This window comes from Lepus europaeus, chromosome 11 (assembly GCF_033115175.1).
Source record: "Lepus europaeus isolate LE1 chromosome 11, mLepTim1.pri, whole genome shotgun sequence".
NCBI classification, from domain to species: Eukaryota; Metazoa; Chordata; class Mammalia; order Lagomorpha; family Leporidae; genus Lepus; species Lepus europaeus.
The window spans coordinates 22,931,560-22,939,986 of record NC_084837.1 but is presented as its reverse complement, the minus strand read 5'-3'; the positions used below and the strand labels follow the sequence as shown (position 1 = coordinate 22,939,986).

At 43.7% G+C, this 8,427-nt stretch overlaps 1 pseudogene; it reads right to left on the bottom strand.

Moving 5' to 3' along the window:
- Nucleotides 1-7,196: 7,196 nt before the first annotated feature.
- On the bottom strand, nt 7,197-8,084 carry LOC133769385 (small ribosomal subunit protein uS2-like; annotated as a pseudogene).
- Between the last annotated feature and the right edge of the window lie 343 nt (nt 8,085-8,427).

Genomic DNA, 8,427 nt, shown 5'->3' with positions numbered 1-8,427 from the left:
ATTTGCCACTGTATTTCGTTTTTGCAAAATTATCTGTTCATTCATTGCTGCTCATTATTTTTTTGTTTCTATTGAATTGTAGTTCTTTATGTGTTCTGATACTGATTTCTTATCAGATATATGATTTGCTAGGTAAATCTTTTTAATTTTACTCATCTTCTCGTTAGAGCAAAAGGGTACATTGAAAGGTGAATTTACTCATCTTGCCCAGAGTCTTTATATCTTGTAATAATAAAAAAGCATATATTCTATTTAAAAATGAAACTATGAGTTTGCCTGTGTTTTATGATTATGCTTATTTTAAAGGTAATAGCAATAGCAACCTATTATGTGAATACAAAAAAGCATTAACAGTGTAATTTTCTGGATAATCATTACTGGGTGATTTTTTTCCTACTTGCCTTTATTTTTCATATTTTTTAAATCATGAAAATAAAATTTTTAAAAAGATTTATTTATTTATTTGAGAGGTAGAGTTACAGACAGTGAGAGCAAGAGACAGAGAGAAAGGTCTTCCTTCTGTTGGTTCACCCCTCAAATGGCCGCTATGGCCGGCACACTGCGCCGATCCGAAGCCAGGAGCCAGGTGCTTCCTCCTGGTCTCCCATGTGGGTGCAGGGCCCAAGCATCCTCTGCACTCCCGGGCCACAGCAGAGAGCTGAAATGGAAGAGGAGCAACCAGGACAGAATCTGGTGCCCATATGGGATTCCAGCACCGAGGCAGAGGATTAGCCAAGTGAGCCACGGCGTTGGCCCGAAAATAAATTTCTAATATGTTGATAGTTTCACTGTGGGAGTTTGTTGTTCAGGGGATCTCAAAAAGTTCATGGAAATGTATACTATGAAAAAATCATGTGTGATTTCAATTTTTTTTTGCCCCCAAACAAACTTATTTTTTCATTCCAGTTTCCCAAGAACAAAAGAAGTACATTTGAATGTTTTGCTTCAGGTTATCATAATTTGTTTGGTAGAAGATCCTGGACATGAACATGGGTATAGGAGAAAGAATTAACTGAGAAATAAGTTGAAGAAATGTGAGGGATAAGGTGATGATGATCAATTGTTGGAGCCAAGTCCCATAGAATGCAGAAGGTAATAATTCAGGAGGAAAAATAAAATCTGGGAGAGTGTGTAGGGAGGCCTTGAAAACCAAGAGATGACTTTTATTTCTCCAAGTAGTAGGAATGTCGTTTTTCAGAGAGTACGTGGGCAGTGGGTAGGAATGAGCAGGCGTGGGCGGCTACGTAAACAGCCACAGTGTGACTGGGAGAGTGAGCTGGCCAGAGAGACACAGGAAAAAGACATTTCTGAGTGGCATTTAAATGGCTGCTATGGGAGATCACTCATTTATCCTGCTCTAATCTACTGGGCTGCCACACGTGGGAATACGCACGGTGGATAACTGGCTTGATCTATGGGTGAAGAAAAAGGGGTCCAAGCTTTCTGTCTAGAGCATAATTGACTTGAAGAACCCTCTGGTCAAAGATGAATCTGAAGGAAAAAGTGGATGAATTAGGTCAAGAGAGTAGGTTGTTGGACTGGAGCTCTCTATGGGAGGTAGGAAGTGATGACGTCAGTATATACAAGAGCTGGAAAATAGGAGGCTATGTCAGAGGGAGGAATTTAGGAGAATTTCTATCAGACTTGGCTAACAATTCCTAGAGACTGAATCTTTAATGTAAGAATCAGAAATTTAGTGTTCCATTAGATTCTTATGAGTTACTTCCTTTTCTCATTTCTTCTTCTGTAGAGAAACATGTGAGTTCATTTCTCCTCAGAGAAACGTTTCATGTCTTGAATTAATAAAATCAAGAAGGACATATTTGTTTTCTAAGTCTGGTAATGAAGATCTGATGAAAATAAGTTCTATATAACAGAATAAAATATGTAAAATATATCTTCACATTAAATCACCAACTCTGATCACAAAAAAAAGTCCTATTTACTCTTTCTATTATGAATACTTATTACTCCTATCATTTACAGCATTCTGGTGATTAGAATGACTTATACCACTTATTTTCTCAGTTAAAACTGGCTATTATAGAGATACAGAATAAAAATGTGAACCCAATTATTTGGCTATCACTAAATTATGTGATATTTTTTGGTTGTGGGAAGGAAAAAGCTTTCTCCTCTACTCTACTAGGTTTAGTGGCTGGGGCCCTGCAAATTGAATTGACAAAGGACTAACAGGAGAAAAGAGAACAGCATTTATTCATGTGTGCAGCATGGGTGAAAGTGACTAATAAGTAACTCATAGGGAAGGTTAGACCTGGCTTATATACTATTTTAACAAAGAACAATAACGTTGTGAAGTGACTAAAGCAAAAAGGGGGTTGAGGCTTTTGGAAACATCAAAATATGGGAGAGGAAATATACAGGAAGCTAACAGAAGACCAGTGGTGTTCAGTGAGGTCTGTGATGAGACTTCTCGGTGCTGTCTCTAGAGTTACCTTGGGTGACTTAGAGTCACGCTGCCCTTCCTGGTAGGAGGGGGAGAAGTGGGGAGGCTTCACAAAGGGAAATTTATAGCTTCCTTTATAGGCAAATAGGGGGAGGGCAGACAGCTTCCTTGTTGGCTTATTTTGCCTCTGCTGGTTCTCCCTTGCCTTCAGCTCTAAATGATCCAGAAGCCAAAGTGGCGTATTTTGGGGTGGCATTTTCCGATCCCCTTCGTGGCCTTTCTTGATCAAACTGCTCTGACTATTCTAGTCTGCCTTTCACACTGAGCTCTGTATACCAGATCAGAAGAGTTGTGTTAAGGCTTCTGATGTTTCTTGAAGGGCAGACTTTCCATGGTTACTTCCTGTCTTCTCTCTCTGCCGGCAAACTGAAAATGGTTATGCCCTTGGCCGTTAGCCAGTGCGAGACCCAATGCTCGCCGGTTCAGCCAGTGCCACCTGTGAGTCTTCTCTGAAGTACTGCCATTTGATGAACACTCTATTCTACAATTACTTAGCTATTCTGTCTGCCTTATTTACAAAGATCCTGAAAACAAAGTTCACCTACAATGCCCTCCCTTATGACCACCTAAGAGATATCTCTTGATGTCCAATCAAGGGTTGGTTTAATGTTATTATTCTGCTTGCAGTGTGACATTTTAAGTTCCACAATGAAAGGGACCAAGTTTATTATATATATGTAATATATATATAATATTATAGTATATATATTTAAGTAGTTTAAGTATTTTGACTTCTGTAATTAGGTACTTAACACATTTTCCTAAAGCTGATGACTACAATGATGGTATCAGAGAAACACAATCTTCATTTGCCTCCTTGTTTAAAGATTTATTTTTCTACTTATTTGAAAGGCAGAGCATGAGAGGGAGAACAGGGAGAGGGAGAAGGGGAAGGGGAGGGGTAGGGGAAGGGGGACAGGGAGGGAGAGAGGGAGAGTTCGAGAGAATCTTTCATCTGCTGGTTTGCTCCCCAGATGGCCACAATGGCCAGGTTTGGGCCAGGCCAAAGGTAGGAGACAGGAACTCCATCCAGGTCCCCCACATGGGTGGCAGTAGCCCCAGTATTTGGGCCATCATTCCCTGCCTTCTCAGGCACATTAGCAGGAATGCTGGATCGGAAGTGGAGTAGCTGGGCTTTTGCCACAACTCTGGCTTCTTATCATCTGCTTTCTAAATTGCTAATCTCGTTCAATTCTACCAGACTTTGTTGTAAAACTAGTAATGCACTTTTGGGGCTTCAACACTTGTGCTTGGATGTTCCTACTACTATTTGCTTTGGAAGTGGGATGCCACTTAGCCTTCCCTTAAAAATGAATAAGGAGGAAAAAAACCACAGCTTTTTCTATTTCCATTTTAGTGGCTTAATTATGTGTAGGTTTCATTCTCAGCGGCCTGAAATTCACTTTAGAAAATGTACACTTAGAGAGAGAGTAAGCAAATTCATGGAGGAAATAACATGAGACTCCCCTCCCACCTCTCTGAGACCTGCAAGCCCTCATTACTCAAGTCTCAGAATCTCAATGCCAGTTCTTTCTCTTTTCAGAACGGGCCACCAGTGAGACTAGGGGAGCAATCCTGCATGCTCACCCAGCTCCCATGAGTGCCTTCTAATCTCCCAAGAGGACGATGACTGAGAGAGACGACACATTTGTGATTGTGACCGATTATGTGAGGTTTGCTTCAACGTGGGATTTTCTTTTGAGATGATAAAAACACTTGGCGTGGGGTGGCAGATGAAAAAAATTAAATAATAAAATGATCCTTTAATCAAAGTACTTAGGGTATCTTTCATAGGGGATAATGATTTACTGAAATCAAGATAATTCTTTGGTTCACAAAAATTCTTATTTGTACAGCATTCAAACAGTTTCTTCGACTGTGTCCTCAACTTGCTCTCTCTCTTTTTCTTCTTTCTCTGGAGTTACATAGCTCCTTCTCCTATTTCTGAAGGTCAGCTTGTGCCCATTTCTCTTGTATGACCTTTGTTTTAATCACCAAACAGGTAAGAATAAGCAAATGGAAACTGAGGACTTAGTCTGTACATAAGAGTACTTAAAAAATTTCAGGGGACATTAATATTAGGCAATGTTCATTGAATATGGATTTAAGAGGTTTTTTTTGCACCAAAACAGTCATTCTAAATTTCAATTTCCATGAACTCTGAAAGTATTCTCATATATGCACAAATCAATCTTACTTTGCTGGCATCTTGATCATAGATTCACAGGGCTCTCGCTGCTCAGCAGGGCTTAGCAGGAGAGCCATTAACTTTACACCCAGAAGACCCGCCCTTGAACATCACCCTACAACTTAGCAGTGGTATAAACTTCAGCAGATAAGTCATTTAAACTTTCTAAGCCCGGATTCCTCATTTCTAAAATGGGAATAATGGTATCTGTCTAACCCACCTCATGGGTCGTTGTATCAAAGTATATGAAAAGACCTTGTAGCCATAAAGTGCACTAGGAATACATCCTCATCATCCTCATTTCATATTCGAGAAAACAGGCCATTCTGAGAGGTTCAACATTTGCCCAAGGCTGCGTGTTAGCAGTCATCCAGCAGGAACAAAGAGCTGAGTGTTCACATTCGAAGTTTGGATTCTTTCCCACTGAGTCTTTCAACTTGTTCTGTGTAAGTACATTTTATTGGCCAGTAAACAGGGCAAAACTTCTACTTGTATCTTTCCTTTACAATATTAAACTTGAACTTGAGGTATACCTCGATGTCATTCACTGAGGTTTGGGAGGCAGGGAGACGAAAGAATTGGGAGGGAGAGAGAGGGAGGAAAACAGAAAGGCAGACAGGGAGAGGGGGAGGGGAAGGGGAGGTAGGGGGAGGTAAAAGGGGGAATGGGGAGAAGGAGAGAGAAAGAAAGAGAGAGAGAGAAAAGAGAAATCTCCCATCCACTGGTTAACTCCCCAAATGCCTGCAACAGCCTCAAGCTAGGAACACAGAAACTCAATCCAAGTCCCCCTTGTAGGTGACAGGAATCCAAGTACTTGGGCCACCACCTGCTGTCTCCTAGAGTGCACTTGAGCAGGAACTGGAATTGGAAGCAGAGCTGGGCCTTGAACCCAGCCACTCGGACATGGCTGAGAAGCGTTTTAACCACTAGGCCAACTCTCTGTCCTAAGACACATTCCCCTATCTGGGAAGCCTCACTGTGGCTTCTCCATTGCAACAGGTGCTGGCAGAGCATGTGGAGCAGCTCACGGCACAGTGTTTGACGGCAGGCACCCCTTGAGGCCAAGAATTTGGATGTAGGCACCAGCGTGTCCTTTGTTCCTAGGTGGGTAAGCATGGCGTGTTCTCTGCTTAATGGTCTGGCCTCTTGTCTTCCAGGTAAGTGGGAGGAGAAATTAAATGCGGACAAAAAGAGACATGTTGCAGAGGGCAGGAGCACGTTTTACTGTAGTCATAAACTGGGGAAAGTGAGAAGCGTGTGATGAAGAACCTGTGTGAAGGTGATTTTGTAAATACAGCTAACATTTCAGCTGTGAACCTGTTGCTACTATTTTACTATTCCCGCTGGACTGTTTTCCTTGTCAAAGAGAAACAGTGAGGGGCTGGGAAATGGCACTGGAGAGAATGTAGTTTCAAAACCAGGGGTCTTGAGATTTTATATGTGGAATAAAGCCAAAGTTCAAGCACGGAGCGTTGAACCTGACAAAAACCAGGCGACTTTTATGCCAGTCAGAAACAACGCCAGAAAAAGCTAAGTTCTGGGGGTGCCATCCGACCCTCAAAACCCACCTCTGAGAGCCCCGCATCGAGAGACCTGGCGAGGAGGAAATTCATTTGCAGACATTTTGGAAACACCTGTTGCAGACCACCTCTGTAGAGTGAGCCAGGGCCACTGTTAGGTATCCCAGAGTAACCAGCAGTGGGGTGGGGGAATGGGTGTGTGTGAGGGGATGAGACATTCCCTGCAGGAAGGCCCAGGGCCTCTTTTCCTCTTACTATAGCACATACAGAGGATGTGAGAAGGGACGAAGTCTTGATTCCACTGTGTTGTGATGAGAAATCTTGGGCCTGAGAGCCGGAGCAGCCTGAGGTGACATCCCAGTTCTGCCCAGGCCGAGCTGGCTGTCAGGGCTGCCAAGGCCAGGTAATGCAAGATTTGGGATGATCTTCTGCTGAAAAGACAGAACATACAATAGTACGTGGCTGAAGCAGTGAAAATTCTAAATAAGATGGCACACGAAGGGCTCCTGGAGGTCGGGTGCAGCAGCTCACAATGGCTGCAGGGGCCCAGGCTCTTCTGATTTTTTTTTTTCTCTTTGCAATCCTAAGCACATGGATGCTCCTCCACTTACAGTGGGGTTATATCCAGATAAGCCCATCAAAAGGTAAAAATATTAGGGGTGGAAAATGCATTGAATACAGCCAGAGCTGAGCTGACCCGAAGCCAGAAGCCAGGCGTTTCTTCCTGGTCTCCTACATGGGTTCAGGGGCCCCAGCACTTGGGCCACCTTCTACTGCTTTCCCAGGCCATAGCAGAGAGCTGGATTGAAAGAGGAGCAGCCGGGACACAAACGGGCACCCATATGGGATGCTGGTGCTACAGCCCATTGTGCCACAGCACCAGCCCCCCTCTAGCATATCTTAAATGATCATCATCATGACAGCTGTTCTTTCATTCTTAGCATTTTTTTTCTGTAGAAACTGGTGTTTATTTTCCATCAACCTCATTTCCATGTTTGCGTCAGAGCCCGTGACAAGCAACCTAAGACCACTCAGTGATTGTTCCCACCCACTCGGTGGCCTGAGCAGTGGCCACTGCTGACCAGTCTTCCGTGGCGGGCTGGGCACTCCAGTCTTCAGTGGGGAATGGCTGAATGGGCACAGAGGGCACCTGCACGCCTTCGGGCCAGTCAGCAACCTCAGGCCTAGTAGCAGTGAACTCAGGCGCTGAGGCCGTCCATTCGCCCTGAAACTCCTCCTTGGTCACAGCTTTTTCAGCGGCAGCCTGCTCTTCTTTTTCAATCTCTTCAGGATCTCTGTAGAAGTAGAGATCAGGCATGACCTCTCAGGGGTGTTCACGGGAGATGGTACCACGCATGTGCAGAACCTCCCGGGCCAGCATCCACCACATCAGACCCACTGAGTGGGCTCCCTTGTTGTTGCATGGGATGGCAATGTCCACGTAGCGCAGAGGAGAGTCTGTGTTACACAGAGCAATGGTAGGCAGGTTCACATAAGATGCCTCTGTGAGAGGCTGGTGGTCAGCCTGAGGATCAGTAACCACCAGAAGCCGTGGTTCCTGGAAGGCTGCCTGGATCTGGTTAGTGAAGGTTCCAGGTGTGAAGTGGCCAGCAATGGGAGTAGCTCCATTGGCAGCAGCGAACTTCAGCACAGCTCTCTGGCCGGTGTTCCTGGAGGATATCACACTGACATCAGCAGGGTTTTCAATGGCCACAACAGCACGAGCCGCCAACAGAAGCTTCTCCCAGGTCCTCTTCAGATTGATGATGTAGATGCCATCACTTTTCCTTTTGTAGATGTACTGTTCCATCTGGAAGTCAAGGTTGGTGCCACCTAGGGGGGTTCCTGCTGCAAGGAACTTGAGGACGTCCTCCTCCTTCATTTACAGGACATCAAGGGCTCTGGACATTGTGACAGCTTCCCCTTAAGTTACGCCGGGAATCAAAAACAACACCGTATGGACCCCTCGCCGGGTAGCGAGGAAAAAGCCATTCTTACATTTTTAAGACAATCTTTTAATTTGCTTTCAACTTTGGAATACAGTTGTAATCAGTGCATCAAATCTTTGCCTTAATCTCATGTTTATAGTGTAAGCATTTCCCAGTATTTCTGCAAAGACTATAAGACTTCTTTTTAAAATGACTGCATTAGAATTTGCTTTTGCATATATAGGATGCTTCCAGTTCTTTTCCAATATTGTAAGACATCTTTATATGGACATAATTTTCTATATTCTAGCTTTTTTTTTTTTT